Source organism: Gobio gobio (genome assembly GCF_949357685.1).
Source record: "Gobio gobio genome assembly, chromosome: 12".
Taxonomy (NCBI): domain Eukaryota; kingdom Metazoa; phylum Chordata; class Actinopteri; order Cypriniformes; family Gobionidae; genus Gobio; species Gobio gobio.
In genome coordinates, this window is record NC_137105.1 from 46564034 (window position 1) to 46590271 (window position 26238).

General features: G+C 37.7%; 1 protein-coding gene across 2 annotated transcripts in view; it reads right to left on the reverse strand.

The window, feature by feature from the left end:
- The window catches only part of bach2b (BTB and CNC homology 1, basic leucine zipper transcription factor 2b), a 152078-nt gene that overhangs the window by 66313 nt on the left and 59527 nt on the right, over window positions 1-26238 (reverse strand). The window contains exon 1 of one of the 2 annotated variants that reach the window (XM_079830607.1): window positions 1126-1327. The exons of the other annotated variant lie outside the window; for it this stretch is intronic. The gene's annotated coding sequence lies outside the window, so the exon portion shown is untranslated. Of the gene's footprint in view, window positions 1-1125; window positions 1328-26238 lie in introns of those variants that run through there. 2 annotated transcript variants of the gene reach the window in all.

A 26238-nucleotide genomic window follows, 5' to 3' on the forward strand; every position in this document is an offset into this window, starting at 1 on the left:
AATGCTACGCTTGATGTATATAATTAATATAATATAATATAGGCCTAATATGACATGACATGACATGATATATGATATGATATAGTTAATATAATATAATATAATATAGGCCTAATATAATTAATATAATATAATATAATATAATATAATATAATATAATTTAATATAATATAATTTAATATAATATAATATAATATAATATAATACATAATATAATATAATTAGGGCTGTCAAAAGATTAATCGCGATTAATCGCATCCAAAATAAAAGTTTGTGTTTACATAATATATATGTGTGTGTACTCTGTTAATTATTATTTATATATAAATACACACACATTCATGTATATACTGTATATACATTTAAATAATCTATAATATATATAAATATAAATGTTTTATATATAAAAATAATATTTTTTTCTTAAATATATACATGCTTGTGTGTGTATTTATATATAAATAATTATTAACAGAGTACACACACATATATCATGTAAAAACAAACTTTTATTTTGGATGCGATTAATCGCGATTAATCTTTTGACAGCCCTTAATATAATATATAATATAATTAGTGCTGTCAAATCGATTAATCGCAATTTAATCGCATGCAAAATAAAAGTTTGTGTTTACATAATATATGTGTGTGTACTGTGTATAATTATCTATATATAAATACATATAAAGGTATGTATATTTAAGATTTTTTTTTTATATTTATGTATTTAAAATGTTTATATTTTTATATAATATAAATGATATATATACACAGTATATACATTATAATTTTTCTTAAATATATACATGAATGAGTGTGTATTTATGTATCCATAATTATTATACACAGTCCACACGTGTATTATGTAAACACAAACTTTTATTTTGCATGCGATTCATCGATTTGACAGCACTATAACATAATTCATATAATATAATATCATTACAATACTTAGAATAAAGTACATATATTGAAAAAAAATATTTTATTAATCAGCAAAAAGCTAATTTTTAATTCCAATTGATTGCGCATAAAACAGAAAAGCCACACATGAATAAAACCAGTTACTCTTGTCATGAAAGCCTTCACAACAGAAAGCATGTGATCTGATGAAAGCATTGTTACCTCTGAATGATGTCACAGCAGAACCATGTCAGTGCAAGTGATGATGGGATAGTCTGGAAAATCCAATGACAAACAAAACCATTCCAATGAAATAAATAAAAAAGTTCATGCTGTTTTAGATCAACGTAACCTAACTTTGAACTCAGGCCACTGCAAGTACAATGACACAAGTGTGGCGGCATCTGTGGAGCTGATCGTGTCTGTGTGTGTGTGTGTGTGTGTGAGTGAGTGCAGGGGAGGGGGGTCACGCATGCCGGAGTATTTTGAGCTGGGGTTGATTAAATGTAGCTTGTATGAATCATGACTTCCCACATTGCAGGTCACAAAGCAGCATGAGTCATGAGCAAGTCTTATATGGTAACAGACAGGGCGCACACACTCTCACCATGTTATGCCTGAACGGGTGCAGAGCTCTGCTGCTGATCTGCAACTGTTACACCCTGAACCAGAGGACTAAACTAAAACTAACCCCCTCAAGAGTCAAAGTCAAATGCGATTAAGACATTTCAGTGTTTTTATGAAAACTGTCAGCTATAACCATACTCATAAAACGGCGTGACTCTCGAATAATCCTGTTCACACACAGCTTAAAGAAGAGAAGTCAAACACCTTTTATATTCTTTTGAAAGCTGTGAAAAATGCCTATTATATGAAATTCTCTTTCAAAATGTGGATCTGAGTCCACAGTTGAGGAGTCAGTTTGGTTACAGAAAACTGTTCTCACTCCTGATTATTAACAAACTGTGTGAGCAGAACTGGAGTTGGCAAACAGGACTATCCATCCACCCATCGATCCATCTAAAGGACTGATAACTGTATTCTGCAGCTGTGTGAATGTAGCCGTATGTCGATGTTTCATGCATCCATATATAGTCAAGTTAGAGCTGACAGACAGGCTGTGATCACATTCTCAGAGAAAAACAGGTATTCCTGTTTTAAACAAAGAGAGAATCATAACATCCTGATAATCCTCAAGAACCTCTGGCAAATTCTTTGCGTTCGCAGACACACACAAACACAGAGTTTTGTTTCAGCCAGTGTCAATCATCGAATGCATTATTGCAGCTACCCTGCAGAGATTTTCACAGATGTGACTTTTCCAATTACAAAATGCATGCACTTACATACTCATAAATCCATTCACACATAGATACAGTATCGCACACCGTCGACACAAGCCTGACCGCTGCTGAATCAACACACCCAGAGAACTAACTGGTGGTTAGACCGGTTTAGAGGACACATCTGCAACACTGGAAGAATTTCATTACACATAGCAAATTCATATTAGAGTCGCCGGTATTTTATTTTGCACAAACCTCAACCCAACCGAGGCTGATGGAAAATCTCCCCATAGGAAAGAAGTGACACTTAGTGCCACCCACATCTGCACTCTCAGGGTAAGGGTTAGCAAACGGTGTCATGTGTGCCTTTGATAACAACGTGAGTGTTAATGGAATATGAACATTGGCACAGATTATTACATATGTGCAATTTGAATTTTAAAAAGACTATTTTTCCACATGTGAGAGTGCTTGTGTCTGTATAAAGGAATATCAGAAATATATTTCTCCATTTTCGATGGAAAAAGTGGCATCCTTTGAGTCACTACAATGGCATTCATTGATAAAGTAGCTCGTTCCTTTTCTGCAAATCTATATTCAAGCAATATTCATTCAAAAGGGAACTGTGATTTTACGCGGAGGTTGTCAAACTTTCTGTTACTATAATACTCCAAACACAGTCTCTGCATGTGTTCATGGCAGTTACACAGTAGAAGTAGAGAACGGAGTCCTTCAGGATCAGATAACGTGCTGGCAGCCCTGGTGACAAAATGCTAAGAGCTAATATAAGCACATAGGGATGTGCATTTGTTAGCGCGTGTTTCATTCGCGCACATAAGACACGTAGTTTCCAAAACAACGGCGGTTCTCCGTTCACAGGTCTCAGCTGATATTCTCTTTTCTCCGAGATGCGACAAATATAGCAAAAGAGAAAATAAAGGTGTGAAAATATGATTGCTTTGAAAATGACTGAGAAGACAGGAATATGGACTGGGTCTGAGTGAGCCTCAGACTATCAGGGGCCGCAAAAGCCTCAGACCGCGCGGCTCAACACAGCCAAAGGAGCAGAACAGGTCCTGTCTGCACACAGAGCAAGCTGATCACTACAGCCCCCACACACTATTTATAGGAGTCTAATGATAGCCTACCACAACTATCTATCTATCTATCTATCTATCTATCTATCTATCTATCTATCTATCTATCTATCTATCTATCTATCTATCTATCTATCTATCTATCTATCTATCTATCTATCTATCTATCTATCTATCTATCTATCTATCTATCTATCTATCTATCTATCTATCTATCTATCTATCTATCTATCTATCTATCTATCTATCTATCTATCTATCTATCGAATGTCTGTCTGTCTGTCTGTCTGTCTGTCTGTCTGTCTGTCTGTCTGTCTGTCTATCTATCTAATGTCTGTCTGTCTGTCTATCTATCTATATATCTATCGAATGTCTGTCTGTCTGTCTGTCTGTCTGTCTGTCTGTCTATCGAATGTCTGTCTGTCTGTCTATCGAATGTCTGTCTGTCTGTCTGTCTGTCAAGTCAACTTTATTTATATAGCGCTTTTAACAAAGTAGATTGTTTCAAAGCAGCTTTACAGTGTTAAACAGGAAAATAATGCAGCATAATTTTATTCAGCTGTATAGCCATTCTGGAAAAAACGCTGATGTCATCAGTTCATTTCAATTATCATACAGTGACAGTGTGGGCTTTAGATCGATAATTCGATCAGTAATTTAATTTAAATGGTTAATTTAGTTTATTAATTAGATTTATTTCAATGTTTAATTGAAAAATTGAGTGTCCCCAACTGAGCACGCCAAGCCAGAGGCAACAGTGGCAAGGAAACCAAAACCCCATTAGGTGAACTAATGGAGAAAAATAAACCTTGGGAGAAACCAGGCTCAGTCGGGGTGCCAGTTCTCCTCTGGCCAATTAACAAACAGCGTATGATTATTATTATTCAGGCAGCTTTACAGCTCAGAGGTCATAATAGATCGGAATATTCGAGGGACCGGGGGCAACATACTGGAGACGGGTTTATTGAGGATGATGTTGATTAAATCATTATTAAAGTGCAATATCGAATGTCTGTCTGTCTGTCTGTCTATCCATCCATCCATCTATCTATCAAATGTCTGTCTGTCTGTCTATCCATCCATCCATCTATCTATCCATCTATCTATCGAATGTCTGTCTGTCTATCCATCCATCTATCTGTTGAAGGTCTGTCTGTCTATCTATCTAATGTCTGTCTGTCTATCTGTCTAATGTCTGTCTATCTATCTATCTATCTATCTATCTATCTATCTATCTATCTATCTATCTATCTATCTATCTATCTATCTATCTATCTATCTATCTATCTATCTATCTATCTATCTATCTATCTATCTATCTATCTATCTATCTATCTGTCTGTCTGTCTGTCTGTCTGTCTGTCTGTCTGTCTGTCTGTCTGTCTGTCTGTCTGTCTGTCTGTCTGTCTGTCTGTCTGTCTGTCTGTTTTGCTACCTCAATTAAAAAATAAAAAATTGGTGATGCTGTAGAGGTCTAGACGTTGTGAGACAATATTATTGCCATTATCATCGTCCTCTTCTTGTATTCCATGAAGTCATAACCCATGTTTTTCCCCCTCCAAACGGCTGTGTATTTGTCTGGGTGTGTGAGTGCGCATACGCTCCTTCAGATAAATCATAGTTTTAAAGGTTATGATCCCAAGTATGCGCAACTGAGACTAACTGTGGGTTTGGGGTTAAACACATATGTGTCTGACTCAGATCGAGAGAACAAATATTTCTCTCTCTCTCTCTCTCTCTCGAACGCACACACATAAACATACAGTGGAAATATTCAGATCAGCTTAAACCTGTAGAGTTTGTAGACTGTGGGAGGCTTCTGCCCACTGCTTGCTTTGTGCTGGTGACAGGGTTTCCTTTATCAGCCATCTGACATTTGGGATGTGGGATTCATGCTGCTGACCTATTCGAATATTATCTGTTGGCTGTTTTTTTACAAGGCTTCCACAAAACTCAGCTCTTCAGTCGTAGAGATGCTCTAAAAATGCCAGAGATCTGCCTCTTTTTCTTGCACACTGACATCCACCCACACACATATGCACTTGGTAGGGCCACAATGTTTTGTGTCAATAAAGATGTAGCATCTGTTTTCATACTGATTATGCTGCAGAATTTCGCTAGCCGCTGTAGGGTCACCGGCAGCATTGAGGGATCAATATGAATCTTGCAGGGTATTGATTCAATCTTGATTAAAACACTGAATCTTAACACAGCGTGCCTGGGAGAACAGCAATGCAGATCTTTCTGAATTCCATCAGTATTGATACAGTCCAGGGATGTGGAGCGCATTCAGTAAATCTGCATGAAGGGCCAAAGGGTCCCTCAGGGGGTGTACTGGCCAGCTGAACTGCACAGCTATTGTCTCCTTAACCCACATTGACTTTATGTGTGTTTAATTTACTGTAAGTGCCTATAGAGGTTGACAAGTGTACACCAAGTAACATTTGAACAAACATTGGAAAAGAATGTCCTGAAAAATGTGTTGCTTCCACAGGATTCAGTGCAGTTACCCATAGTGCACCATGCCTACCTGCTTCAATTGGAGGACATATTTTGTATCTTTTGAGCTTGGCTTAGTGATTAAAGATCTAGGGCCCTATCATACACCCGGCGCAATGCAACACCAGGCACGACACAAGTGTTTTTTGCTAGTTTCAGCCCCACACAGTTATCATTTTCACGTCCAGCACCACGTTGTTTAAGGGCGTTTTCACACCTACCTTGTTTGGTCCGAATCAAAATGACAGGTGTGAAACCTCCTCCGTACCACGGCCCGGATCAAACAGACGAAATTTGGTCCGACAAAAAGAGGTAGTCTCGGTCCGGATCAAACTGAACAAAGGTTCGTTTCGTTTGTCGTGTGAAAGCATTTTCTGTATGGTTCGGACTTTCAGACCATTTCCAGGAAGTTCCTGTTTATGTTTAAATATTATAATGTTATTTTTAAATTAAATCTAGGCTACATTGATTATGAAAAGTGAAAAGATGCGCAATATGTCAGAAGACAGAAGGTCAGAAATGATTTTGAAAGAAATTTTGTATGAAGATGCTTAGAAAGCCTTTCTTTGATGTGAATTTCATTTCGTATAAATTGTATCTTCATTTTAATCAACGTTTAATCAGATAATTGCCTGGATTTAATAAATAAGAAGCAAATAGTCTATAGCAGACAATAATTGCGGGAGCGATCACATGCTTTGCACATGAACTGGAGCGCGTCTCAAATAAACCGAAACTCAGCAGGCTACTCGTCTCACAAACATGAGAAATATGTGTATATAAAGCTTGAAATGTCCACTTTTAAACGTAACGAAAAGAAAATAGTCAAGCAATGCAATAGTGGCACCGATATGCATCCGTTCATTCATTCTTGTCAAAGACGCTGACGTCAGACGCACGTCCGTTTACAAACCAATCAATGTCCAGATGCAGCCCACATAGATGATGACGAGTGGACGCAAGTGCGTCATGTAAAGTTCTTTAGTGCGCTCGCAAAATTGCAATGTGAAACCAAACCAAAACTTACCGAATGTATAAAATGTATCAAAACATGAACTTTGGTTCGGACCTTGGTGCTGACTTTCAGGTGTGAAAACGCCCTAAATAGTAAATGCACTCGCGTCCTTTTGTTCGCCCAGGGGCGTGCTGGTCTGAAAACCAGGTGTGTTCAGGCGCATTGTTGGCGTGTTGCTATTTTGCGGCAAGTGAAAACGACTGTACCATTGACTTTAGACCAGGTTTTTGTTGTTCAATAGCGCAGTCGTTTTAAGTTGCCTCAGTATTTTTGTGTTATTTAAAGGGCGCGTTATTAATATGTGCCTATAGTCCACAACGCAAATACACTCTGCTTATTACACACAAAACATTTTTAAATATTAAAAATCTCTGGAGAAGTGTTCAGTCTTTCCACTCGCAAATTCCCCCATGTAAATAGCGAATCCGCCATGGTAGGGCTGGGCGATATGGACAAAAAATTATATCTCTGTATTAGGGCTGTCAAAAGATTAATCGCGATTAATCACATCCAAAATAAAAGTTTGTGTTTACATAATATATTTGTGTGTACTCTGTATAATTATTATGTATATATAAATACAAACACATTCATGTATATATTTAAGAAATATTTGCATGTATATACATTTATATAATTTATATTATATATAAATATAAATATTTTATATTTAAATATAATACATTTTAATTAAATATATACATACTTGTGTGTGTTTTTATATATAAATAATAATTATACAGAGTACACACAAATATATTATGTAAACACAAACTTTTATTTTGGATGAGATTAATCGCGATTAATCTTTTGACAGCCCTACTCTGTATTTTTTGGTTGACTGGCGATACACGGTATATATCCCGGTATTTTCTACGTTTTTCTATTTGGATAAAAAAATATGTATTTTATTTCACATCCTGCCCAATGATGTCCTAAAAACAATGTTGATTTTGAAGGCTATAAACAAATAGAGCGAATGTGATGTAGGCTATGCAATACATTATGTGCAAAAAGGGGGTTTACAATCTAAATTTTTTTTTTATAATTTTGTTTTTAAATTCACTAAACTAAAATAAAAACAAAAGCATATTAGCCTACATTTGATAACCCCATTATATAGGTCACTTTCATAAAAATATACTTCCTCATATGGCACATTTATTATCCAACAACAAATATTTGAGAAATATCGTTCACGGCGCTCGTTCACAGAAGCCTAAATTTCAGCGGTCTCGTCCTCTCCTGACAGCAAAATTGACATGTTTGCAACACTTTCTAACATTTACAGATGGAGAATATACCTGTGAAATGAAAGTTATGCACTGAGGAAAGCGCCACATTTCAAACCCATTAAACACCGCAAGTATTTTTCTGTCTGTCAGCACAAGTCTATCTCTCAGAGCATCTGACAGGGCAAGCTGCTTTAAACTATACGTGTTAACTATATATTACCAGTTTTTTGAAGCTCTTAATATAAAGCATGTGTCATGTTTAGGACAATTTGTATCATGCACTTTCCCTGCATCAGCTCACTCTGTGTACTCTGCTATTTTTTCGTATCAATCTACTGTATATCGATTCCATGTCGTTTAAAAAAAAATATATCGATATATTGTACAAACTCGATATACCGCCCAGCCTTACGCCGTGGTGCAAGTGCAACTGGCTTTTAAAGGGAATGGGAGATGAGATTACGCTACGCCCAAAACACACCCATGACTCTTTAAGAGACTAGGGACAACCCTTTTAGACCATGCGCCTGACGCACCGACCATTTTTCCCATCGTTAAACCAGCAAAAGTGGATTCGTTAAAATAGGGCCCCTAGGCTAACTGAAAGATTATGTGTTTGAACTCAACAATGTGTGAGCAGGCTGTTGAAATCCCAAAAGTCTTTTTAAAACTAGAAAAAAATTCCCAATTGTGGAGCACTCTAAACGTGTTTCAAACCCCACTCTGTATATTACAAGCTGAAGAAAAATTCACAAAGATGACTTTTAAGAAAGAGATGGATTTATAAGAAAGAGAATAAATAGAATCTTATTCATAAAGTAATATTGATATTACCTGTGATCATACATTTCCAAACAATAGAAGAAAAATCACGCTAGAATGATTCAGCTCGGTTAGTCATAATGACTGAGGGAATTCAACTCAGACGCAAGCTGTTAGTCTTGAGTCAATCTGAATGACTCAGTACAGTGAGCACAGGTAAAACTGAGCCCCTCTTTGGAAACCACATTTTCCATTGATTTCAAAAAACTACCAGCTGTCATTTGACTAAATAAAACCACTTCTTGAAAGAGAGCTTAAAGGGATAGTTTACTCAAAAATGAACGTTTTGTCATCGTTTACCCTCCCTCAAGTAATTCCAAACCTGTATGACTTTAGTATACTGTACAGCACAGAAGAAGATATTTTGAAAAAGGTCTAACTGCTGGCTTTTTTTTGTGCTCATAAAATGGAAGCCAATAGACCATTTGGGTGTTTGCAAAAAGCAACAACGTTTATATATTACAATTCTGACATGTTTTCTTGCAATTCCGAGCTTATATCTCACAATTCTAAGAAGAAAAAAGAGAGAATTGAGAGATATAAAATCTTTTTTCTGTCAAATTTTCTCAGAAACGTGATATAAACTTAAGATTGAGAGACATATACTCGCATATGCGAGAAAAAAAGTCTGAATTGTGAAATAAAATTGTTATAGGTTTAAATGTTAGGTTTCACTTTATTTTAAAGTGACGTAGTACATTGTACTTACTCAAAAAAGTACTGAGTAAGACGAGTAATATTAATTAACATGAACTGAATATAGTTAAAATAAGGGTTTGGTTTGGGGTTAGTTACTTGGGTAACACTTTACAATAAGGTTGTATTAGTTAACATGAGTTAATGCATTAGTTAACCTGAACTAACCATGAACAACACCTCTGTTCAGCATTAGTTCATCTTTGTTAATGTTAGTTCGAAAAAATCCAGCTGTTCATGGTTTTGTTCATGTTAGTTCACGGTGCATTAACTAATGTTAGCAAGATTTGAATAATTCGTTAGTAAATGTTGAAATTAACATTAACAAAGAAAAATAAATGCTGTATAAGTGCAGTTCATTATTAGTTAGTGTTAACTAATGTAGTTAACTAATGAACCTTATTGTAAAGTGTTACCGTTACTTGTAATTATGCATAAATTACTGTTATTACTATAGTAAGTACATGTAGTAACGTGTAACTACACCAACTTAAAATGTGTTAAATGTTATCTATTTAAAATGTTATATAGGTTTAAATATTATTTCATGCTGTTGGGCTAATACATTATGTCCCCTATAAACTGGATATATGAATATTATGTAGACCTATTGTTTACATCAAATTCATGCTTTGCAATCATAAACGTCTGCATTTAGCTTTAAATAGCGCCTTTTGTCAAAATATAGGCCAAATATTGTCCTATCCTAACAAACCATACGTCAATGGAAAGCTTATTTATTCAGCTTATAGATTTCAAAAATTCATTGACTTGTTTTGCGGTCCAGGGTCACTAACAGCTTTATGTTCCACAGAGGAAATCATACAGAAAAGTCGTACAGGTTTGGAACTGCATGAGGGAATGTAAATGAAAATGATGGGTGAATTATCCCTTTAAGAGAGTGTTGCTAACTGTACATGTTAATTATTGGATTCCACAAATCAAATACGAATGAAGTCTCCTATCCCCATTTTTATTATGTGATGCTTCAAGCGCTGAGTAAGAGACCCAGTACGATTTCATAGCGCTACCTTTGTTTCAGAGAAAGATAAAGGGACAGTGAGAAACAGGAGGAGGATGACAAACAATTAGCATGAGAGAATAGAAAGAGAGAAAGGAAAACGTCCCTTCTGAACCAAGTGTAGTAACGTCCCTCGCTAGTTTCGCCTCGTAGTGAAAACGCTCACGGAAGCCGTTTCTATTTGCAGACAGGCCACGAAGCAGTTCAGCAGCTTGAAATGACATGTCTGAAACTGCCTGGTCTGGTCCGGCTTGGTCTGGTCTCGGTCCAGTTCTCAGAATGCGAGGGCCGGTGCGTGCCGCTATAGCCACGGATGCGGTTAAGCATCAGTAAGCGCTTGGCCCGTCTCTCGTGTTACTACTCCCACACGTTGGACACCAGCCTCCATGTCTGCGTGCGTCTCGGAGGCAGCGAGAGGGACTCGCGCATCCGACAGTGCCTGACCGAGGTCAACCTCCCGCAGGCCGCAAATGACTCCCTGTATCCCCGGGCAGACGGGCCCGCCTAGGCCAGCGGCGCAGATCCACGCTTGTTTGTTTATGAAGGAGGCAGCGCACTAATTCCCACTCTGCGTAAGTGCCTATTTTTAGCGCCTTTAATCCTTCAATGGATTTATAATGGCTCAGACTGCAGAGATGAAAAAAACACGAATAACACGGAAAAAGAACTGATGTCAAAGTATGTTGGAGGTTTTTTTGTGATCTTTCATTATACATATAAACTATGCACCTGGAACCTGCATTTCCAGTATTTTCCAGTGTCACGTTTAGGTTAATAAATGTGCCATATTTAGATTTATAGTCCAACATATAACTATTCCAGGGATGATTGCTAAGGACATAGACAGGACATGGTACATGGTAATCCACAGTGGACAGGATTTTGTCCGCCACAAAGAGAAGAAAATAAATCAGCATCTTCACCGTCTGTGTGGCGTCCCGTCTGGCCCATTTGTGACTCTGTTTAACTCTGCAGATACACTAACGGCTGACTGTGAAAGCTGGCTAATCTGCTCTCTTTATTAAACAGGGATGTGAATTCCCACACTAAACATGGGATCATGTTCAGGAATGAAATATGAATCCAACTCAACTCTCAGATGATATTGTCAAACATTCTATGCAAGGAAACACACTCTTTCATAATAAACTGCTTAAGAAATCTGTTGGGGCACTCAGTAAATTTTGACACAGCAAAAAAAGTTCTGGTTCATCCACTTAAATGGATGGTACTTTTGACAAATATGTTTAAGATGATGTACACTAACGCAAAATAGTCATTTAGTTAGCCTGATAAAAATTGTTTTCATTTACATGGAGAGGGGGACTCATCATGGGGACAGTCATTTTAAGATCACATGACCAGTTATGCGTTATCTTGGTAAAGCTGCTTTTTATGAATGCTTTCTACAAATGGTTTAAATGAAGGACACTGAAACCGAAGATGGGTGGATGGATAGGTGGATGGGTGGATGGATGGATGGATGAAGGGTGGACGGATGGATGCATGGATGGATGGGTGGATGGATGATGGCTGGATGGGTGGATGGATGATGGCTGGATGGGTGGATGATGATGGATGGATGGGTTGATGGATGATGGCTGGATGGGTGGATGGATGATGGATGGATGGGTTGATGGATGGGTGGATGGATGGATGATGGCTGGATGGATGATGGCTGGGTTGATGGGTGGATGGATGAATGGGTGGGTGGGTGGATGATGGCTGGATGGGTGGATGGATGGATGGATGGCTGGATGAATGGGTGGATGGATGTTGGCTGACTGGCTGGCTGGATGGGTGGATGAATGGGTGGATGGATGATGGCTGGGTTGATGGGTGGATGTATGGATGATGGGTGGACGGATGGATGCATGAATGCATGGATGGATGGGTGGATGGATGGATGATGGCTGGATGGGTTGCTGGATGGATGGATGGGTGGATGATGTCTGGGTTGATGGGTGGATGGATGGATGGATGGATGGATGGGTGGGTGGGTGGATGAATGGGTGCATGGATGAATGGGTGGGTGGATGGATGGCTGGATGAATGGGTGGATGGATGTTGGGTGGATGAATGTTGGGTGGATGAATGGGTGGATGGATGGATGGCTGGCTGGATGGATGGGTGGATGGATGTTGGGTGGGTGAATGTTGGGTGGATGAATGGGTGGATGGATGATGGCTGGGTTGATGGATGATGGCTGGATGTATGGATGGATAGGTGGATAAATGGACAGGTGGATGTTGGCTGGCTGGCTGGGTGGATGGATGGATTGACGAATGGATGGATGGGTGGGTGGATGGATAGATGGGTGGATTGACGATGGCTGGATGGATGGATGGATGGATGAATGAATGGGTGGATGGATGGATGGGTGGATGAATGGGTGGATGGATGGATGATGGCTGGATGGATTGACGATGGCTGGATGGATGGATGGATGGATGAATGAATGGGTGGATGGATGGATGGGTGGATGAATGGGTGGATGGATGGATGATGGCTGGATTGATGGATGGGTGGGTGGGTGGGTGGATGGATGGATGAATGGCTGGCTGGATGGATGGGTGGATGGATGTTGGGTGGGTGAATGTTGGGTGGATGAATGGGTGGATGGATGATGGCTGGGTTGATGGATGATGGCTGGATGTATGGATGGATAGGTGGATAAATGGACAGGTGGATGTTGGCTGGCTGGCTGGGTGGATGGATGGATTGACGAATGGATGGATGGGTGGGTGGATGGATAGATGGGTGGATTGACGATGGCTGGATGGATGGATGGATGGATGAATGAATGGGTGGATGGATGGATGGGTGGATGAATGGGTGGATGGATGGATGATGGCTGGATGGATTGACGATGGCTGGATGGATGGATGGATGGATGAATGAATGGGTGGATGGATGGATGGGTGGATGAATGGGTGGATGGATGGATGATGGCTGGATTGATGGATGGGTGGGTGGGTGGGTGGATGGATGGATGAATGGATGGATGGATGGACGGGCGGGCGGATGGATGATGGCTGGATGGATGGATGGATGATGGCTGGATGGATGATGGCTGGGTTGATGGATGGATGGGTGGGTGGATGGCTGGATGGATGGGCGGGCGGATGGATGGATGGGTGGGCGGATGGATGGACGGGCGGATGGATGATGGCTGGATGGGTGGATGGTTGATGGCTGGGTTGATGGATGGATGGGTGGGTGGGTTGATGTTGGCTGGCTGGCTGGCTGGCTGGCAGAACAGGATCAAAATCACAATCAAATCAATCAATTTCCACAATCATATCTCTCACTGCCTATAATTTCCATTTAGTTGACTATCGTTTCTGATCGGTTTTGAAAGCATCTCCAGCTCCCACTGCCACAATCATTTCACAACCCTCTGCCCTTCCAGCGTGTGGTGGGTCATTTACAGCTGTGTCACTCAATCTGTTCAATGTTTGCTTCCACAGACCTCGCATGAACCCCGGCCATTGATTCCCTTCGTTCCATGTGTGCGATTACATTCTGTGTGATGGACGCCTCACATGAAAGCCAATGGGAAATTAACACTAATGAGATACATAATTAGTCACATGGCATATTCAGCTCAGGTGATTGGCTCAAAAACACTCAAGATGTGGAATTTGCAAAGATGACTCCTAGCCACAAGCGTCCAGGAGTTACATGCATCACTTGTCACGGAAATGAATGTGAACGCTAACCCCCTTGGATTCACCAGCACCTGATAACAACACTGACAATGTGTGTCTGTATGTACAGATTCTGCTCAGATTGAATAAGAATGCTCAGCTCTGAATGAATCACCACACATCAAGCTGTGCCTCTCACACTGTAATCATTGAGCCTGATAAAAGGCTTTTCACAGCCCTCCACCTGCCAGCGATCTCGAGCGATGACTCACCAGGCATCCATCACCTCACTGCAGAGTGACTCAGTTATAGCAAACTTGCAGGTCATTTAAGGGGAGCGCTGACGCACTGCACCGTCTGAAAACACCAAAACTACAGCATCAACCACCGACCCAAAGTAACCGAAGAAACTTTACAACACCAAAATAATACGTTTCCTGTTTACATACAGTAGGTGCACTCAGTATCAGCTGTATAGGGTGCCACTGCGAAGCATGTTTAGCAACAACCTTCAGGGTAGATTCCATATCTGTTCATGGAAAAAACCATACTAATTTCAAAATATCTTGCTTGGTGTGTATGTGTGTGGTCCTATGTTATGGGGACCATCAACTGTTTGGTTTCCGATATTATTCAAAATATCTTCTTTGTGTTTGGCACCTTGAGAAACCCGCCTTTCCTCCGGCGCATTGCTTATTATTCTACATGTGTCAAAATTTGAAGTGAGGAGGAGGGTTAGATATATCAGTGGGTAAGATGTGTCACCTGCAAACAGTCCATAATATTTGGTGACACCATAAATGTATCATATTATTTAGAAAACGCTCATATGTATACACATATCAAAAGTTATTATTATAATTTTAAATATATTAAAACTCTGCAGACCCTGTACTGGGTCCGGAATGACATATACTGTAAATTTTAAATGTCTGTAGAGGAGCTCTGACCTCATATGTGGGACATTTTGAAAGCTTAGAGTCTAAAGATTTGCATGTTTTACACAGAGTCACTTATTTACACTAAATTACTCTGGTACCATTTCCGCCTGGATTTGGCCTACCCAAATTGAAAAGCTTCCCATACACAGTGGTCTCTTCCGTCCTTCGGATGAGACGTTAAAAAACCGAGGTCCTGACTCTCTGTGGTCATTAAAAATCCCAGGATGTCTTTCGATAAAGAGTAGGGGTGTAACCCCGGCATCTTGGCCAAATTTGCATTGGCCTCAGTCCATCATGGCCTCCTATTCATATATATATATATATATATATATATATATATATATATATATACACATACGATTGGCTTCATCACTCGGTCTCCTCTCCACCAATCAGTGTGTTGGGCGTTCTGGTGCAATATGGCTGCCGCCGCATCATCCAGGTGGTGCTGCACATTGGTGGTGGAGGAGATTTCCCCCTTCTTAATGTAAAGCGCTTTGAGTGCCTAGAAAAGCGCAATATAAATGTAACAAATTATTATTATTTATTATGTCTCCAAATATACAATTTGGGTGTCATTTTACAGGAAACCCTTTGAAGTTACATACAGCACAGCTAAAAGTGATAAACATGATTTTTTTGGTTATAAATTTGGCTAAAATTCAGTTTTGAAAGTGTGTAACTTAACGTAAAATATTCCAGAAAATACTGGAAAAAAGAATTTTGTCTGGATCATGTGTGCAAGATTTATGAAATGGATCTGAATGGAAGAATATTTCCTTTTTATGTTCCTTTTATGTATCCAAATACCCATATACAGTGGTATTAATGCAATATCCTTAGTGTCTTTTTTACAGAAAACCCTGAAATTACTTAAAACACTTCTGAAAGTGATAAATATAATAGTATATGTTGTGTGTGTGTGATATAATAAACATATAAAATATAAGAAAAACAGACAAACGAAATAGGCGTCTTTTGATTTTTTGGTAATAAATTCATTTTTGAAAGTGTATATCTCAGGCCCTGTGTGCTCTAGCACCCTGCAGACAGTTTTGGTTGTTTCCAGCATATGTTCGCAAACACTGGAAAAAAATATTTAATGACATTGGGATATTGCATTTACACCACTGTATATGGTAGATGGATTGGTAGACCAAATACAGGCGGAAATCCCCAAAAATGGTCCCAGAACATAAGAAAATTTTTATAATATTTCACAATTTTACTGTATTTTTGATCAAATAAATGCAGCCTAGGTGAATATAAGGGACATACTGACTGGAAAAAAAGAATCCACATTTTCTATATGTAAAATGTATTTAGTGTAAAAACAAACTTACTTAACAAATACAAAATATTTCTCACAAATGTTGATGAATTGCCGATGTGTAAAACAATATAGTTGTTTTGATTAAAGATAATCCATCAATTATTAAATTAAGCAAATGACGTTATGTAGGTTTGGAACAACTTGAGGGCGAGTAAATGACGACACAATTTGTATTTTTAGGGGGAACTATCCCTTTAATGGCTTCGTAAACCAATGAAATAAGAATTTCTTCAGAATCAGGATCTCTATTTAAAACGTGATTATCATTTGATCCAAAATCGGGCAGTTCTGTGGTGACCTAATGTAAAAAAAATGGGAAATGAGAATTCGCAGTTTAATATTGTTCAAAGTAACTTGAGGGAGTGAAGTTCACTTGGTTTGATATTTTGTTGTCGATACAGCAAAGGTTGCTTAGGTGTCCAAAGACGTCACTGTATATATGAACTTTTACAACACACGCATGCACTGTGTGGTCCCTGCATACTCCACAAACCCACATGCATACTTGAGATGAAAGGATGCACCTTTCAAGTCAGTGCCACATGTAAAAAATATGAGTTTTTCTGAACTTTGCACCAAAACTCAAAAGCAAAGACATTGCGCCTTAGGGGAGAAGTCTGTAAGATGATCATCCTCTTCAACTTTATGTGGAGAAATCCCCTCCTCCTAAGCTCTCGAGGCGGTGCTGTCCCCTTTAAGAGGGGGAAAATGACAGGTTGAGGAGGGTAGACTGCATGGGGCAGGGGTAAGAGACAAGGAAAGAGATTGCGAGGGGTCCGTCAGATCATTGGGACCACAGCTCTCGTTCAAAGGGCCTCATAAACTCCACGCACACCCACCGATACAGTCGCTCGTAAACATGCTCATGCGCGCACGGAAAAATGCTGCCGTGGTTGTACGTAGAAATAATGCCACATTTGAACATGCACGCACACCCACGTGCAGAACACACATGCGACACACACTGACTGAGCAGACGTGGTTGAGAAGAGAACGTAAAACGCAAGCAAACGCATTAACAGTCGAAACAAACGGCTTCGCAAATTCTTGCCACATTGTTCCGATTCATATTCTCTTTAAAACACACATAAATCACAAAGAACGAAACGTCTCTCACCCTGAACCTTAAATACACATGCATGGCACAGAAAACAAAGAATGTTCTGAGATGTGTGTGTGCTACTTCCTCTGAGTCATAATTTATCAGTGGGTGCCAGAGATGAGTCACAGAATGTTCCACAAGCCCAATAGTACAGACTCGCTAGAAACGACTGAATGACTTCCAAACACACTATTCATATTCTGTCCACATTTAGGTAAACAAACCACATTTGCACGGCTATTATTTACTGAATGAATAAATGGTCCATAATGCACCTCCTCAGGTGTAACGGCACCTACCCGCCTTTCCTCCGGCGCATCACTTATTATTCTACATGTGTCGAGATGTCAAGAGTAGAAGTGAGGAGGAGGGTTAGATTTATCAGTGGGTAAGATGTGTCGCCTGCAAACAGTCCATAATATTTGGTGACACCACCAATGTAGCATGTTATTTAGAAAACGCTGGTCATATGTGTACACGACCAATAAAAAGTTAGGGGTCAATAAGATTATTTAGCAAGATTGCACTGGTGACAAATGTAATATATATGTATTCTAGTTCACATATCACATCAGATTACACAATGAATACCCATAATTTTCACTCTGTTCTCCCTCCCATCATCTCATCCCCAGACGGAAAAAAAAGGAAAAAAGGGGGGTGGATTTTAAGGATATTTTAAGGGGCTGAGAGGATATATACACAGGATTGTTATAATATTTTTAGCGCTGTCAAACTATTAATCGTGATTAATTGCATTAAAAAAAGATTGTGTTTATGTTAGGGCTGTCAAAAGATTAATTGCGATTAATCGCATCCAAAATAAAAGTTTGTGTTTACATAATATATGTGTGTGTACTCTGTTAATTATTATTTATATATAAATACACACACAAGCATGTATATATTTAAGAAAAAAATATTATTTTTATATATAAAACATTTATATTTATATATATTATAGATTATATAAATGTATATACATGCAAATATTTCTTAAATATATACATGAATGTGTGTATTTATATATAAATAATAATTAACAGAGTACACACACATATATTATGTAAACACAAACTTTTATTTTGGATGCGATTAATCGCGATTAATCTTTTGACAGCCCTAGTTTATATAATATATGTGTGTGTACTGGGTATAATTATTATGCATATATAAATACACACACATGCATGTATATATTTAATAAAAATGCGTTATATTTATATATAATATAAATGATTTAAATATATATATATATATATATATATATATATATATATATATATACAGTATATACATGCAAATATTTCTATGTATGTGTGTGTATTTATATATGCCTAATAAACTACACAGTACACACACACACACACACACACACACACACATTCATGCAAACACAAACTTTTATTTTGAATGCGATTAATTGTGATTAACTGTTTGACAGCTCTAAATATTTCTCAATTTTACTATATTTTTGATCAAATAAAAGCCGCCTAAGTCAATATAAGAGACATACTGACTTCAAATTTTCAAATGGTAGTGTATAGTTTAAAAAAATATACAAATTAAAAAAGAATACACATTTTCTTTATGTAAAATTAATTTAATGTAAAAGCATACTTAAAAAAATCTAAATCTAAAACAACAAAAAAAACATCACAAATGTTGATGAATTGCCAATGTATAAAACAATATAATTGTTTTGGTTAAATATTAGCAAATAACAATCAAATATTAAATTAAGCAAATGACGTTGTGGAGTAAAAAAAAATTATTAAAAAAAAATTTTTTAATATTTTTTTTCTTCAGTTTCTGAAAAAAATACGATTTTGGAATGCATTAGTAATTTTTTTCTCCCTAATTTTATATTATATATATATATATATATATATATATATATATATATATATATATATATATATATATATATATATATATATATATATATATATATATATATACAATTTTATTTTAAACTAAGTTATCACATATTAATCAATGATTCTACTTTCCCCTTGATATGAACTATGCTGTAGGTTTTGTTTTATAATTTCTTTACAATGGCCCCACTACACATTCAACGACATCAGTTTCATAATTTAGGTCAGCGATGAACACGCAGAAATTCAACATTAATACTTTATTTCCCTCCATCCGCTGTCTTTGAAATGCAATTCCGCTTGAGAACTTAATTGGCTTTGCAGATGAAAATGAGAAATGTATTGTTAAATGTATTGAATAAAGAGGCTTAGCAAACATGCATCACATCAAAGGAAGCTCAATTAGAGCGGGCCTCTCTTGTGCTACCCAAATGTGGGAGGAACTGATGAGACGGGCGTGGCAGAGACGGGTCCTGCTCATTATGTATTCAATAATTCTCCCTAGACGGCTTTCCGAACACACTGAGAGGGAAGCACCCACATCACTGTATTGTGTATTATCCAGACAGATGTGCAAAAATATGCCCGGTCCACAGACATCCTCACACTTACATGAACATTATGATAATATACAACATGATCTCATTTGGCTTGGTTGAAGTGGGGCACAGAGAGCCTTGTGTGAACAGACTGTGATCACATGGCGGATGTCTGGCTCTCACTCACGACTGTGTGTGTGTTGATGGTGGCTACGTGATGCCCTGTTCTATACTGTACATTTTTCAAAGGGGCTTAACTGGGTCAGTGACAAATGACGAAAGCCCACAATAAAGAAACTGAAAAATCATTTGGAAAATCGGCGAAATATACTCTTTGCATTCATATTGGCTTCACTTGGTTTTGAAAATCCTACACCATTTTCAAGAAAGATTGCAATTAATATATATATATATATATAATATATATATATATATATATATATATATATATATATATATATATATATATATATATATATATATATATATATATATATATATATATATATATATATATATATATATATATATATATATATATATATATATATATATATATATATATATATATATTAATTGCAATCTCATCCAAAATAAAAGTTTGTGTTTACATAATATAAATGTGTGTGTACTGTGTATAATTATTATTTATATATAAAAACACACACAAGCATGTATATATTTAAGAAAAATGTATTATATTTATATATAAAATATTTATATTTATATATAATATAAATTATATAAATGTATATACAGTATATATATGCAAATATTTCTTAAATATATACATGAATGTGTTTGTATTTATATATAAATTATAATTTTACACAGTACACACACATATATTATGTAAACACAAACTTTTATTTTTGATGTGATTAATCGCGATTAATCTTTTGACAGCCCTAATATATATATATATATATATATAAAACATTGAAAATATTATATATTTCTCAAGGAAAAAAGTATTTTTTAAATTAAAAAAAGCATGAGCACACTGTATATATATGAGCAATACTCGTAGACATGCAATATGGCTGTACATCAGCACGCTTGTACACTCTAAAAAATGCTGGGTTAAAAACAAAAAAGTGAATGGGTTGTTTTAACCCAGCGGTTGGGTTAAATGTTTGCTTAAAACAATCCAACCGCTGGGTTAAAACAACCCAATCGCTGGGTTAAAACAACCTAATTGCTTTTGAAAAAAAGCATTTTTTAGAGTGTAGGTAATCACAGCCGTGCTGATATACAGCCATATCTATGAGTGTGATATTGCATTTGCACAACAGTTTCCATAAAAACACTATTTTGTGCGGAACTACTTCCTTCCGCCACGGATTCAAATCTCGGGTTGAGTTAAACAGTTGAGCCCAAGCCTCCGTTACTAGTTCTAGTAACGAAGGAACACTGAGTCGCTTCATTGAAGCTTATTGTATTATGTGTAGTAAATGAGAGAGATCGACTAAACGAGTGTTACCTGCATCTAGATGATATACGTCTGGTCATAATCACAAAATCAGTTTGAATGTCTGCTGAGGAAAGCGATATCTTTGTGTTAGTTCTTTTAACAGTTAAGGCGATTTCCCATGACAACTAGTCAGTGCATTTGTAAAGGAGTTGTTTAAAGTAAAAACAATGTCCTTATGTGGCGAGGTTGGCGAGCGAGAGACGTGGGAGGAGCGAGCTGGCAGATAGAGCAACCATTGACTACCATAGTATTTTTTTCCCTACTATGGTAGTCAATGGTTGCTCTATCTGCTTGGTCACAAACATTCTTCTAAATATCTTCTTTTGTGTTCGGCAGAATAAAGAAACTCATACAGGTTTGGAACAAGTTGAGGGTGAGTAAATGATGCCAGAATTTTCCTTTTTGGGTAAACTATCCCTTTAACCACAATATAAATGCCAGAAATTGTAAAATAAGTGCTATGTTTATATAAGAGTCACATATTTGATGTCTAAATAACTATACTCACCTAAAAAAGTCTTAAAACTACTTTCTGTGACACAATAACAGTAGTATTTGTAAAACAAAATATGGTGGATTTGCTCGGCAGCCATGACAGCGGAGTGATATAAATGGTGAAATGGTTTCAGTGTTGATACTGGGGGAATATCGCATGGCTGGAAAAGGCTCTCAGCCAATCAGAACTGTTATATATATATATATATATATATATATATATATATATATATATATATACAGTCACCTAAAGGATTATTAGGAACACCATACTAACACTATGTTTGACCCCCTTTCACCTTCAGAACTGCCTTAATTCTACATGGCATTGATTCAACAAGGTGCTGAAAGCATTCTTTAGAAATGTTGGCCCATATTGATAGGAAAGCATCTTGCAGTTGATGGAGATTTGTGGGATGCACATCCAGGGCACGAAGCTCCCGTTCCACCACATCCCAAAGATGCTCTATTGGGTTGAGATCTGGTGACTGTGGGGGCCATTTTAGTTCAGTGAACTCATTGTCATGTTCAAGAAACCAATTTGAAATCATTTGAGCTTTGTGACATGGTGCATTATCCTGCTGGAAGTGGTGCTACATTATCCTGCTACATGGTGGTAATAAAGGGATGGACATGGTCAGAAACAATGCTCAGGTAGACCGTGGCATTTAAACGATGCCCAATTGGCACTAAGGGGCCTAAAGTGTGCCAAGAAAACATCCCCCACACCATTACACCACCACCACCAGCCTGCACAGTGGTAACAAGGCATGATGGATCCATGTTCTCATTCTGTTTACGCCAAATTCTGACTCTACCATCTGAATATCTCAACAGAAATCGAGGCTCATCAGACCAGGCAACATTTTTCCAGTCTTCAACTGTCCAATTTTGGTGCGCTCGTGCAAATTGTAGCCTCTTTTTCCTATTTGTAGTGGAGATGAGTGGTACCCGGTGGGGTTTTCTGCTGTTGTAGCCCATCCGCCTCAAGGTTGTGCGTGTTGTGGCTTCACAAATGCTTTGCTGCATACCTCGGTTGTAACGAGTGGTTATTTGAGTCAAAGTTGCTCTTCTATCAGCTTGAATCAGTCGGCCCATTCTCCTCTGACCTCTAGCATCAACAAGGCATTTTCGCCCACAGGACTGCCGCAAACTGGATGTTTTTCCCTTTTCACACCATTCTTTGTAAACCCTAGAAATGGTTGTGCGTGAAAATGCCAGTAACTGAGCAGATTGTGAAATACTCAGACCGGCCCGTCCGGCACCAACAACCATGTCACGCTCAAAATTGCTTAAATCACCTTTCTTTCCCATTCTGACATTCAGTTTGGGGTTCAGGAGATTGTCTTGACCAGGACCACACCCCTAAATGCATTGAAGCAACTGCCATGTGATTGGTTGATTAGATAATTGCATTAATGAGAAATTGAACAGGTGTTCCTAATAATCCTTTAGGTGAGTGTATGCAATACTGTTAAAAAGTTTGGGGTCAGCAAGAATTTTTTTTACTTTTTTTGAAAGCAGTCTTTTAACTTTTATTTGATAAAAATGCAGAAAAACAGTAACACTGCGAAATGTTATTAACATTTCTGTTTTACTATATTTCAGTTTTCAGCATCTTTACTCCAGTCTTCAGTGTCACACGATCCTTCAGAAATCATTCTAATATGATGGTTTGCTGCTCAAGAAACATTTCTTACTATTATCAATGCTGAAAACAGTTGTGCTGCTTGTGCATCTTACTGACCCCAGACTTTTGAACAGTACTGTATTTATCTCATTTGGCTCGCCGGGAGCGATTCAAGAAAGCACCAGCACGCCGCTCACATGCCGATAATGTGGCGAAAGTGAGATCTAATCAAGATCTACAACTTTTGTCCCAGACAAAGACATCCCCGCGTCAGGAGGATTGGCCTATGGGTACGACTACAGTTTCTCAGCAGAGCTTGAGCCACTCGACTCCAGAAGAAGGCAAAAGAGGATTAGCATTCGAAGCCCTGCAACACAAAGCGCGGGTTCCCGGCTCGTGAAACGAGAGAGTGCCTCTTCCGTCACATTTATTGTTACCATGTGAGCCTCAAAGGAATTAAAGGCATTCATCAAACCTCCAGAGCCACTACCCATGCGCCGACGTTTGAAGTGCGGTCAGCTTTGCAGGCTATTCGGCTGTCGCAGGGCTACAGAGCCACCAAAAAAGGACGTGAAGGGGACTTTTGTTCTAAGCGAGGAAGATTGTTTTCATAACGTCTGCTAAAAAAAGAGAAGGCTCTTCTACCTTATGATGGAAGACACGTTCCTGGAATAGTCCAAACTAAAAATAGTTGGTTCTTGTGGGTTTATACGGTGAAGGTACAGGTGTTGTTTTGGCCATTATAAAGTGGTAATCTCAATTGATGGAGAGGGATTATTCAGACACGGTCTGATTTATTGCTTCCTTTATTGGGTTAGTCTGCAGTGCAAGATGCCATCAGCAAGCTCTATTCTTTCAAGCAGTGATAAATATTGATTTACAGTCGCAACACTTATGAGACTTTATGCTGTACTGTCACTAAGAGGTGGTGTGCACCTTCTTCGGATGTCCAAAGGAAGGAGGCTGTCAATAAACCCATGGATAGCAACAATAAATTCACCTCGTATACAACGGCTAGGTGAGGCAGAAGTCAGAATGTTTATTTTATGATTCAATAAATTGCCGCACAAAAGCCTCACGGCCATCAATCACCGTCCAAAAGCTCTGAGATCATCATTTTAACTGTGATCAAATCACGGAGCGCTCCAGCGTCTTCAGTATAGCCTGAGCAGAGCTGGGACTAGCGCAAATACGATGCCAATTGTCATTATCCACATCAGTACAATTTCACGGTTTTTGATATATGCTATTGAACAGACTTTACATATTAGATTATAGGATTCCTTCAAGCTTTCCCCAAAATATTTAGAACATATTTTTGTAACCAATCACAGATGAGCACATTTGCAAAGGCTAATTAGAAGCATTTAAATAAGTCACTGGTGCAGAAGATATGAGCCGTCATAATCATACAGCATTTTGGTAACTTTACATTGATTCATTTTAACATAATAGACAGTGGCAGGATGTAGTTCTTTTAGCATTGACTTATAAAGTACTTTTCACTTTTAAAAAAAAAGGTTATTTATTGGGATCTATTGGTCCATGAACAACCCTTAAAATCCCATTGTAAAAAAGGTTGTTTATAATGGAAAAAGGCTCTTTAGATTATTAAAATGTCCTTCACAATAAGAAAAAAAGGTTCTTTTAAGAATGGATTACAGACTGTTTCTTTGGAGAACCCAAAATGACTCTTCTATGGCTGTGGTTCCCAACTTTTCGCCCTTGAAGCCTCCTCTGCTTATAAGAAACCTGAAGATAAAATGGAACTGGCCGGTTCTGACTGATGGTCTGTCGACCGGTGCATCTTCTCTACTGGCCCTTCACCTGGAGCTCTAATGAGGAGAACACGCTCTTGTGTGAGGGAAGCAGTTACAACTGGTTAATGGTGATTGGTTGGGATTTTTTTAATAAAGTAGTTTGAAATATTTACACCTTTACACTGCGTTATTGTTGTACTCTAGCCCGGTAGAGACGGAGACGTCTCCGTCTATGGCAAGCCATTGTGACTTTTATTCATTCCCAGGATATGAATTATTGATATCGATTCAATTGACATTCGATTCTTGATATCAAGAATTCGTATTTCTGCGAGTGATGACATCATTGTTGATATCAAGAATTCACATTTTTACTAGTGGAAATGTAATTCCTGATAAAAAAAAAAAACACCATTATTACTAGTCAAAATCAAATTTTTGATATCAAGAATTAGTGTTTTAACTACTGAAAATGTAATTGTGGATATCAAGAACGCATATCCTGGGAATGAATAACAGTCAAAACGGCTTGCAATACTCCGACACTGATCTTTTCATATTTGTCGCACCGGCCCGGAGACTGAGACATCTCCACCTATGGCAAGCCATTTTGACTTTTATTAATTCCCAGGATATAAATTCTTTATATCAACAATTCAATTTTTATTATATCAGAAATAGTTTTTTTTACTAGAAATAATGACAATTTTTGATATCAGGAATTACATTTCCACCAGTAAAAATGTGAATTCTTGATATCAACAATGACGTCATCACTCGCAGAAATACGAATTCTTGATATCGACTAGTAAAAACTATCATTCTTGATTTTCACTAGTTAAATGTCACCATAGGCTGCC